The sequence below is a fragment of the Podarcis filfolensis genome, assembly GCF_964270895.1.
Source record: "Podarcis filfolensis genome assembly, chromosome: 8".
In the NCBI taxonomy this organism is placed as follows: domain Eukaryota; kingdom Metazoa; phylum Chordata; class Lepidosauria; order Squamata; family Lacertidae; genus Podarcis; species Podarcis filfolensis.
In genome coordinates, this window is record NC_139611.1 from 1,909,548 (window position 1) to 1,921,065 (window position 11,518).

Here is an 11,518-nt window from a genome sequence, read left to right on the forward strand (position 1 = left end):
ACGGCTGTGGGAGTGTTTGGTTATGTGCCACAGTGCACATGAACTGAGCTTGTACCATAAATGATGTCTGAGAATCTTCGGTAAAAGTGGAAGGAGTCCTTGCTGAAAGCTGCAGAGCTCCTAGCAGACAAATTGATGTGAAAAATGGTTCCTAGAAGCTAGACAATTTGTGAACCATTGATAATTGATAGTACTACTGTTAAGGCAGAAGGGCTGAACTTGATGTATGGCTCATTCTCTCATCTTGGCTCATGGCTACTGGGGGGACGGGGCTGGCCAATAGTAGCATTAAGCTATGATAATATGCAATTTCCCAGCATTGGCTTTTGGACTACCACCCCTAATTGGGTTGCCAACTTCTTACTGACCTGTGCATTCATTCCATTATATCTAGCCATTCTCTGACACAGGTAAATCCAAGACAGGCTATAAAGAAATAGAGCAGAGGTAGCAGCCACTATTGTGTCCTCTAGGTGTTGAACTGCAGCTCCCATCATTCACAGCCAGCATGACTAATAGTTCAACAGAATTTGGAGGGCACCATGTTGGCTACCCCTGGTATGTATCAACAGCAAAGCAAATATTTGACAGCAGCCAAAGGCTGTCAAAGGCTATGTCATCACATAGGCCCCTTTGGAGGATTTGTAGTCCTGCATCATAGCCTTAGATTTGCAATGAAGTTATGGTGGGATGGGGAGCAAAGGTGAACACATGTTGCACAACAGCAGTGGCAGCAACTTGGGAGTGAGAAGGGAGAGAAAGTGGTGGATTAAAACAGTGACAGAAGTTTGAATTAAGCAGGCATGGAGAAACACAGAGGGGGAAGGGCATGATTTTAAACAATGGCGAAGCAGATGTGGGAACCTCTGCCCTGTGGGCTGAATGTGGCTCTTGGAACACAGGAAGCCCCCCTCCCTTACCCTGTTCTCTGCTCTTCTAGACTGCCTTAGCCTGGCTGCAGTGTTTCCGTGAACTATGACCAGGCTTCTTGCTTGCCTGGATGGTGAAAGGGTTTGTGGAAGTGGAGTAGAAACCTTGGACATTTGCGTGGCTTGAGCATAGAGTACTGATCAAAATTAAGAGTTGCATCTGCTGTTTTGCCCACTTTTGCCCCTAATGCTGACCAATGACCATCATTGGCTCTTGGCAGTCCAGAAAGTTATCATTGAGGAGACATGGCTGAAAAAGGGTTCCTGACTCAGTATTAAAGGTACAGGACTTCTTCCCCCTTTTGCATCTGCTTATCCTAGCTGTAGTCTTACATCCTACTTTTATGTATTTACTTTGAAATACATTCTGTTGAAATGTATTAAATTCCATTGAAATGAATGAGGATTATCTGGGGGAAATGCGTATAGGACTGCAGCCCTAAGAACTGCTCTGCTGGATAAATCTTAAATCATGCTAACCCCGAATTCTGTTTCTTCCAACAGCATCCATCCAGGAGCAGAGGATGCAGATGGGGCCTGCTGCCCATGGCTATTAACCCTGATATTGAACTGGAACCTCCCTGTTTAGAGGCATTCTGTCTCCTTGTGCCAAACCCAAGAACAAACAAAGGGTGGCCATCAGAATCATTCCTTGGCAATAAGATCTTACAGGTGCTCAACCGGCCACCATTGCAAACAGAACCAGACAAGTTCAGACAACAGACAAACAGACAACCAGACAAACTGGTATCTGAAGAAGTGTGCGTGCACACGAAAGCTCATACCAAGAACTAACTTAGTTGGTCTTTAAGGTGCTACTGGAAGGAAAAAATTTTTTTGTTTTGACTATGGCAGACCAACACGGCTACCTATCTATAACTAGAACCAGACAAGATGGATCTTTGATCCAGGAAGGCAATCCTAATATCCTCTGTGCTCTGCATGTTTCAGACCAGGGCTATAATGGAATTATGAAGCATCTGCAAATGAAGCTTTTAAAAAAAGGAAATCCTGCCAACAGAAAGAGCATCCCGCATTGTGGACTGCACCTTTCACTCAAATCTTCAAGTGGCAGCAGATTGTGGTTGCTCCAGTGAGAGTGTGGATTGCATTGCATTCATTTGGTTATTCTATTGCTGTGATCATAGATGGGTTTTCCTCATTTTAAAAGGCTTGTTTCCCTCTCCTCCTTTATTTAGGTTTATTTTTTAATATTATATTTCCTACTTGCTCCCTGTCAAACCCTTTCACCTAGTCTCCACTGCAGGCACATAACTCAACCTCCAGCTGCTGCTGTCTGCCTATGCTGGTCTGTAAGTGGATCCTTGTGGCATGAGCTCTTCAGTAGCTAACTGATCCTGGGGGGGCTGTGCAAAGCGCGCGGGGGGGGGGGGGAGCTACATGCCTACAGTTCTAAAGATAACTTCTTCTGGCCAAGAAGTGTGGTGTGGGGAGCTGGCTTCTTGCCTGCCTGGAGATTTAACCCATCAATAGCAGGATCCTACTAGTTCATTCTTTCATCCTGGTTCATGAAAAATTATGGGATCGTGACTTTTCAAAATGCGTACGTAGGAGCATGATGCAGATTTGGTAACTGGATTCAGGGACTGAGTTCTCTCTCTACAAAACTTACCTTTTCCAACCATCCAGAGTCTTAGTTTTACTAAGAGGAGACCCATTGAAATTAATGGATCTAACAGTCATGTTTATTAATTTCAGTGGGTCTGCTCTGAGGAGAAGTTTAAAGTGTGTTTATTGCAATGTGTAATTCAGTCCTGAGAATTGACTGGCCCAAGAATAATTGTTCTCCATATTTTACTTCCATCTGTTTGCATTCAGGGCATCTGCTAAAAATTCCACATGACAGTGTTTGTGATACACTGCTTCTAAGGCAACCAGATTCAAAGAGTTAGTCTGAAGTTTCTCATCTTCAATTGCTTTTTAAAATATTATTTCAGCTATTTATTTTCACCAAAGGACCATTGCATGTGCATGCATATTTGGATCAATACCAAGGATCAAAGCACACACTCATTTTCTATAGCACCTCTCTCCTCACAGAAGATGGACTTAGATGAGGCAAAGTCATTTTAGGACTAGAAGACTCATAGGGTCATAGGGTCCCTCCAACTCTACAGTCATAGAATCATACAACCTCTGGTTTAAAACCTCCAAGGAAGGAGAGTCCACAACCTCCTGAGGGAGACCGTTCCACTGCCCAACAGCTATTACTGTCAGAAAGTTTATCCTGATGTTTAGACACACTGGCACTCATTTGAAGGCAGGTCCTGGGTGCAGCCTGGCAGAATCTGGAGTTTATTTGAATTTTTCAGATACACTCTTCCCTCCTTCCCCATTTACAGATTATCCAACACACAATATTGTGGATTTATTGTTCAGATCTGTATGGATGGTATTCAGCTAACAGCTGTGCCCTATCATTGAAACTTCTCAGGACTCTGTGACATATACAGTAGCTGGTCCTTAGAAATGTATTCCTTCATTTGTTGTTTGGCTCCCCCGCCTGCCCCCTTTGGGGTCAATGCAGCTTCCTGAACTTTTTGTTCACTTCTGATATGAATTTACAGTGGTACCTCGGGTTACATACGCTTCAGGTTACAGACTCCGCTAACCCAGAAATATTACCTCTGGTTAAGAACTTTGCTTCAGGATGAGAACAGAAATCACGCAGCGGCAGTGGGAGGCCCCATTAGCTAAAGTGGTGCTTCAGGTTAAGAACAGTTTCAGGTTAAGAACGGACCTCCAGAACGAATTAAGTACGTAACCAGAGGCACCACTGTACTTGCTGGGAACATTGGAGTGTAAGATATTTTGATGGCAGAGACACCTTTCCGTCACCAGGGGTCCCCATTGAATCAGTTTTGGCCATTGTGATAATATCATCCCAAAGGATGGTGCAGCTTGGAGAGCAGTTTGCCTGCCTGCCTGTTCTCTGGAGAGTCAGACGCCTCTCAAGATACCATTGCCAAATGCCCAGGTGGGAGTGGTGGCCTTTGTCAACATCTGGTGTTCACTTTGCCCATTTTTTTGGTGCAATGAGTGCAAACTACATTGATTTGGATGCCTCCGAAGATATTGTCACCCAACTTGGCTCAAGGACTCCCGAGGTGAACGTCAAAGACCATGTTGAATCAAGATGGCAGACCAAATCAAGCGTATTTAAACATTAGTTCCCACCTCCAAATTGATTGGGGTCCTGGCTTGGAGAAAGCGAGAGAGAGTGTGCTCGCATGCACACACACAAATTGCACTATCCATTTTAAAATCACAATATTTTTTGGTGTCTTCTCATTTCTGGATAGTGCTGGGCACTTCCTGCTAGTTATGTATCTTCTTCTTTCTTCTTCTTCTTTGGCAGTTACTTGCAGCCGAGTAAGATTGTCTTCCATAAACAGGGTTTTAGCAGTGAGTCCGTAAGTGACTGTGGACGCCAATTCATGTCCTTCCGCAATGGGGACATAGGTTTCCGGGCGGGAGTTGATCACGGTGTGGATTTGCCAAGCATGCCTTCCTCTTAGCACGCTAGTTATGTATAAAAGGACTGTGACAGGTGCTCAAGGATTAGGCCTGCGTCTCAGATACAGAATATTGTCCCTCTGCACAAAACCACAATCCTCATGGTCCTTTGTAGGAGCCACAGCACTTAAAACTCAGTTTCAAACAAATTTTCAGACTGCTTTCTCCCTCTGATGTTGGCCTTGGGGGTACTGTTAGAGCCAATTCAAGTGCGTTTTGCTACTGTTTCTGTCTCTCTTTTACTTTCAGCTTTGCAGGAGGTTTTGAGAAAGAGGCAGCGGTCAGATTTAGGGCCTGCCTTTTGCTGCTCCAGACAAAGAACAAGACTCTCACCACCAGCGCCATTCCACATGCTGAAACCAACTAGACTGCCAGTTGACTCTTACTTCAACATTGACAACAAAGCGCTGGCAACAAAACGGATGGGCGACAAAAGCGTCTATCCCTATTGGTGGCTAAGAAACAAAGCGGGAAGATTTTTGAATCTTATTGTTAGAAAATCAATATACTCTATATGGGAAAAGTATAAGAATCTATTGGAAAATAAGACCCTGTGGTGGATATCACCATTAGAAGCGTTCTCAGTTAAAAAATAAAATATGGAAAAAGAATGAGCAACATATAGAGAATTGCTGGTAGAGGAGGGAAATCAGTTGAAACTGAAGAACTATGAGAATATAAGGCATTTGTTACCTGATTGGCTCCAATATCATCAGCTAAATGACATTTTTAAAATGGATAAAGGAGTGGGATTTAGGAAAGAACTCACAAGATTACAAAAAGACTTGTTGGAAAATAACAAAAAGGTTCTGTCAAAAATATATAAAATGTTGCTGGAATGGGAGACAAAAGATGAAGTAAAATCTGTAATGATACATTGGGCAAAAGATGTGGGTCATAATATACAACTTGATTCATGGGAAAAGTTGTGGTATGTGGATTTAAGATTTACTGCTTGCTGTTCATTAAAAGAGAATTATATGAAAATGATGTACCACTGGTACTTAACTCCTACAAGACTTGCAAAAATATATAAGAAAATGTCTAATATGTGTTGGAAATGTAAGGATAATGAAGGTACATTTTATCATATGTGGTGGACCTGTAAATTAGCAAAAACCTTCTGGGAAATGATTTATAATGAGTTACAAAAATGTTTAAAATAACTTTTGTTATTTTAAAAAAACCAGAGACTTTTCTATTAGGTATAACAGGAGAAGAATTACTGAAGGAGAAAAAAGTTCTGTTTATTTATGCGACGACAGCAGCAGGAATGTTGTATGCCCAGGGGTGGAAGAACGAACCCCATCAAAAGAAGAATGGATATTGAAACTGATGGACTATGCCGAAATGGCGAAATTGACTGGGAAGATTAGACACCAAGAAGACGATAAATTTGAAAAAGAGTGGATTAACTTTATAGAATATATGAAGGAGCACTGCAAACCTCTAAAAAAGTTAGCAGGATTGGACTAGCACTTGTAATATAATTTGACAAAGGATATTAAAAAGGAAATTTAATAGTTTGGATTAAGGTATTTAGATGCAGAAAAGAGAAGAGATAATTATTGGAAACTGGGGAGGAGGGTGGGGGGAAGTGCGGGGGTTGGAAGAACCCCCATAAAGATACTGAGATGGTTTGTGGACTAATGCAAATAATAATGTATGTAAAAACCTTTAAAATAAAATTTATATATATAAAAAGAAACAAACCTGGAAGGGCAAACACTCATCAGCTGCTACTGCTTATAATCACCAGTCTCATTTAGATACCTATTTGGACATAAGGACTGCCTGTATTAATCTATACTTTTATACTGGAATTGATGGAACATTTTTATTGATAACGTCACCTGCCAGTTTGCTTGGTGTCCCCCCTCTCTTGCATTTGGAAATAAACAATACAAGCAAAATGGAAAGACTGCCAGTGGGATTCCACCTGAGATCCCAGCAGGCTTGCTTAGGGTCGGCCGTGTGGCACACAGAGCTCTGTCCTCCAGCACCACCACTGCTCCTTGCCTCCATCCAGCGCCTGATGCCTGTGGCAGCCACCACATTCTGCCTAATGGAAGGGCCGACCCAGCTGAGCTTTCTTCCAGAGTGATTTGCTGTTATCAGGGGATCTGTTGCTAAGCAATGCTCTGGGATTTATTTGTTTTTTAACCCACTGCAATTTAAACATACGTTGCAGGAGAGCACCAGTCTTCAGATTTACACTCATTAGTTTATTATCCCCAAATTAGGCTTGTATTTTTCTCATAGCATCTAATATTTCTCTGGTCAGAGGGTCCTTCGAGATGTCGTTTTTATTGCACATTCATCATGATTTGGGCTCATGATGTTTTTCGGGCTGTTACACATCATCATGCTTTCAATGCCATTTGTGCCTGCAGAATATTTGGGGTGGTCATACTGCTTTGCTTCCCACTAATGCATGTTCCATAACTTCCTGCTAAAAGCCTGTCACGTGTCTGTTTAGGAGAAACCTGGAAACTGGGGGAGTGCAGTGGAATGGAGTATTCTGTAGGACTGCATGGTATACATATGAGTTCCATTCTTCTTCTTCTTTGGTGATCACTCGTAGCCGAGTAAGATTGTCTTCCATGAACACGGCCTTACCATAGAATCATAGAATCATAGAGTTGGAAGAGACCACAAGGGCCATCGAGTCCAACCCCCTGCCAAGCAGGAAACACCATCAGAGCACTCCTGACATATGGTTGTCAAGCCTCTGCTTAAAGACCTCCAAAGAAGGAGACTCCACCACACTCCTTGGCAGCAAATTCCACTGTCGAACAGCTCTTACTGGTCTGCTGGCTGACTGGAACTCTGAGCAGGAGGGCTAGACATAGCAACATTTTCTTGCAGCCCCCACTTGTATTACTATAATATGGAATTTAAAAGAGAAATTATGAAAGATTGTTTTTATTAACCAACTAAACTTTTCTTTTTAAAATGTTTGATGGCCCACAGTGGAAAAGAGGATTCATACTCTCTGGCCCAGTCCTGAGGTGGGCATGAGAATTCAAATCTCTGTTGCTCCCACAGAATATGACATGGAGCTGTGAAGAGCAGGGTGTTTGTGCAACAGTATCTGGTTCCCACAGAGTATTGTATTAAGATGCAAGATGGAAACACCACAAAGTTTGCTGACATGAAGGACAGAGAATTTTGAATTTTTTAAGGGTGGCAGAGGGGCAAAGAGGCATAATCCCTGGAAGTATGCATTCTCTGATTCACACGTAGCTGAATACCACCTGTCGCAGATAAGTACTGTACTTTGCAGCCGAGGTCAGGATTACATCAGCATTACAGATGGATTTAAAGGGAAACACAGTTTAAATCTTGCACAGTCACAGCCCAGAAAGGGGAAGCAAGGCCTGGGTTAGGTCACAGTGCCAGTATCCCTCAGCTTGGATAAGGCCTTATCTACACAACACATTCTTTGATTGGGGAGCAGCATGAAGCGAGAACAGGAGGCTTCTGAGGTCCTACACCAAAGGGCTGGCAAGGGAGGTGAGTAAAGGACAACTGCAGCCAATTTTCTCATACCTGGTCCAACCTTCAGCAGTGATGCCCAAACCCTTTCTCCCATGGACCACTCAAAAATTGCTGCAGGTCGTGGTGGACGACTTAATGATTCATCAGCCTACTGTAGCAATGGTAATGCACTGTGTTATATGCTATATGATTTTTGTAATACAATTTGAGTCCCAAGAATTCAGATTGTAATACATGAGGTGCAATGTGTTTTTGACCCTTTTCAGGCCACTTCCTCCTGCCCATCACTTCCGGTCCATCCTGGAGCAGTTGTAGTTGCTGTTGCCACTGCCACCATTCACAACCACAGCCCTGGTTCTTCACAGACATGCTGCAGGCAGACCCCTGGTGGTCCATGGACAGCTGGCTGGGAAACCCTGATCTACAGCATCTCTGAAATGCAAAGAAGAAACAAATGCATCTCTTCAGCGGGTTTGCACATCAGCCTCCCTAATATTTCATACCAGGCCTGGATATTGGCTCTTACTTCCAATAAATGCACATACTTTCCTCAACAGGTTCTTTAAACATATTTCAGTTGAAAGAGGGGAAATAATGATGCACTGTTGCCATAGAAACAGCACTGTTTCTATGACAACCCCCTCTCCAGAGAAGATGCTCTTGTGGGTTCCATGGCAACCATGGGTCACCGCCTTCAGGTAAACTGATATTTATACACTCATCCATAGCACAGGTAACACCCACGTCTGGTGGGCTGCATAGAAGCATTGCCATGGATACCCCTTCCGCAAACCATGGCAACATCTATTGCTACTCTCATGTAGAACAATAGAGCTGACTGCTAATCACAGTGACTAAGAAGAGTTGGTGAGATCAGCAAATTCCTCCACATTTCTGCTCTGACTGAGGCTGATTTGTGGTTGCTCCCCCACCTTTTTGGTATGATTCTGACTCTGCTCCTTTGATTCTTTCTCCATTTTCATCTTGCTGCATTTGCACAGTGGTCAGTGAGCAGCCTATTAAACAGTGCAATCCAAACCCAAGATCCTTTGTGTGGAGACAGTTTGGTGGATCCCATCCGGTGGATCTTGGTTGGATCCTATCTTCTATAAAGAATAATTAAACTGACCTCATTTTATAAGTGCTGAAGACTGGCATGGAAAGCAACATCAGCCCCTGAGGTTGGCAGGCCATGTTATATCTCTGGTTGGGCCCCTGTAATTCCAGAGCACCTGTCAGGTCTTGGATTCAGTAAGCAGCCCCTGACAGAGGCCACATCCATACCTTTCAAGCCCCACAATGCCACGTCAGTCATGGCTTCCCCCAAAGAATTCTATACCCTCCAGGGACCCCAATTTTCCAGGGACGGTCCTGGAATTATGAAAGCCATCCCAGCTTCTGAGTTGATCCCAGACGTCCCTATTTCCCCCACCAGCACTCAGGGAAGAGGAGGAGCCAGAGCTTGGCAACAGCGATGATGGCAGTGGCAGCTCTGGGGTCCCGGCAGAAGGCAGGGCCAGCCTGGCTGAGAAGAAAGAGGAGCTTTCTTATATTTCCCCTTTCTAAAATTCCTTTACTGATGTGTGTTTATCGTTTTGTAAATCTACCAAAGAATAAAATAAAATAAAATAAAATAGGGATCAAGCGGTTTTATCAGAATGGTGGAGGGTGTTTGTGCTGTGTCCCATTGGTGTTGTGGTGGAGGATATGCTTGGGGGGAGGGGACACAAAAAATGGGGGGTTGAGAAGGGTCAGTTTGGGGGAGTGAGAAATGTCCCTCTTTTCATCTGAGGAATGTCGGGTATAGAATTCTGGGAGCTGAAGTTTGTTAAGGGCACTGTGATGGCCTGGGAATCCGATTCAGAGGCTGAACCGGAGGAATCCCAGCCTGCACAGGAGTCCCTGCCTCCAGGGCCGGCTGAACTGGGGCAGGGCCTTGATGCTGAAGCGCCTGCACCTGTGCCGGATCCTCAGGAGCAGGCACCAGGTGAATCCATTCTGGCTCCAGAGGTGGTTGAGGACTCAGTGCCTACAGGTGAGTCTCCCCCTGGGCCCAGTAACCCTTCAGCCTCTTCTGAACTGCAGAGGCTCAGGGCAGAGAGGCGAAGGGAACTGGTTTCTCCCAGGAGGAGTGCTCGCCTTAAGGCCAGGAGAGGCGGGTCTCCTGGGGGCCAGGACCGCCCCTGGCCTCAGAGAAGATAAAGGCCAGTCAGCCCGGTCCCAGGTTGCGGGAGCAATGTCGTTGAAGAGCTGTTTCGGCCAGCACCCAGTCCGGTTCCCCCAGAGTTCCTTTTTTTTTAAAATAATTTTTATTAACTGGCCAATCACATCAAATTAAATCACATCACATAGATTCCAAATTACAAGGCCAAATTTTTAAATTTTGTTGGGGGAACCCATACTTCAAGATCCAAAGGGGGATTCAGATCATCTTCTTATTACTGCGTTAATGTCCAAATCAGTCCCAATCAGTCCAAACAAAATTCATAATTCTATTCAGTCTTATCTTGGTGTTTCCACATCATATCTTGTTCATATAATTTCTATTTTTCCTTTACGATCTCTTCTGTTAGTCTCCTTAAGCCGATAAGCAAAATAATAATCCTGTGTGGATTTCCCGTTCCTCCACTAAGTCCAGATGGTTTCCATATATCTCCTTCGTAGATAGCATCGCTCTTTCCATCATGAATTTGGCATTTGTCGCTCTTAAGTCCCACCGAGGAGTTGATCCACGATATGTAAACAACTCTATTTCTCTCTTTCTCCTCCCAGACCCAAGAGCTCCAACAATGCCTCCCAAAATGGCGACGGCATTTTTAACTGCGTCATTCCAAAACTCTTAGCTTTCCAGCTTCGTCTTGAAACATTGCTTTGGTTCGAAAGTTTATCTCCACACAGCCTTAAATCCACAGCTTAAGTCCTTAGTTCCTGACTCATTTGGGGAGGGGATTCTTGTTAAATCACATAATGAAAGACAGGTTTGTTTTTTCCCCCCTCCCCCCTCAAGTCATACCGTATCTTGACGTATCTTCTCATATTTTATTCTTGTCTTGTTATCAGAGATCTCTTCAGTCAGCAGTCTTTACTCCCCTTTTTCCTTGAAGCATGTGCAATTTATCTCGTCCAAATTGTTTCTTTTGAAGATGCTTGCAACTGGCAGCGCGAATCAGGGACGGCGTCGAGGAGTGCCGAAATCCCACAGGAGGGCTTTGTGCCTAGTGCCCCCACCCCCACAAATTCGGGGGTGGTATAGGGCACAGCAGGCAAGGGCCGTCCCCCCCACCATCCTGGGGGGGTTAAGGAGGCTAATTACCCCCATCATAGCCTCCAAATTACCTCGTGTGGGTCGGAGAGATGTTATTGTCAGCCATCTTCCGATGCGCCACCTAGTGGCCCCCCGGTTCCCCCAGAGTTCCTGTCCTTGCCCGGCTCCTCGCTGTGGACCCCGCTTCGCCCGTGGAGGACTGTCTGCCGACCCTCGACTCAGGTCCTGGACCTCGCCCCACGGTAATCTCCCCCCTGGAACAGCACAGGCGCTGTGAGTGGTTAAA

The 11,518-nt window shown here is 44.5% G+C and overlaps 1 long non-coding RNA gene across 1 annotated transcript; it reads right to left on the bottom strand.

The window, feature by feature from the left end:
- Nucleotides 1-8,123: 8,123 nt before the first annotated feature.
- Nucleotides 8,124-9,587, bottom strand: LOC310769946. The gene is made up of 2 exons (XR_014551879.1): nt 8,513-9,587; nt 8,124-8,399 (listed from the first exon to the last, which is right to left on the bottom strand). It is a non-coding gene; the product is annotated as an uncharacterized lncRNA (long non-coding RNA).
- Between the last annotated feature and the right edge of the window lie 1,931 nt (nt 9,588-11,518).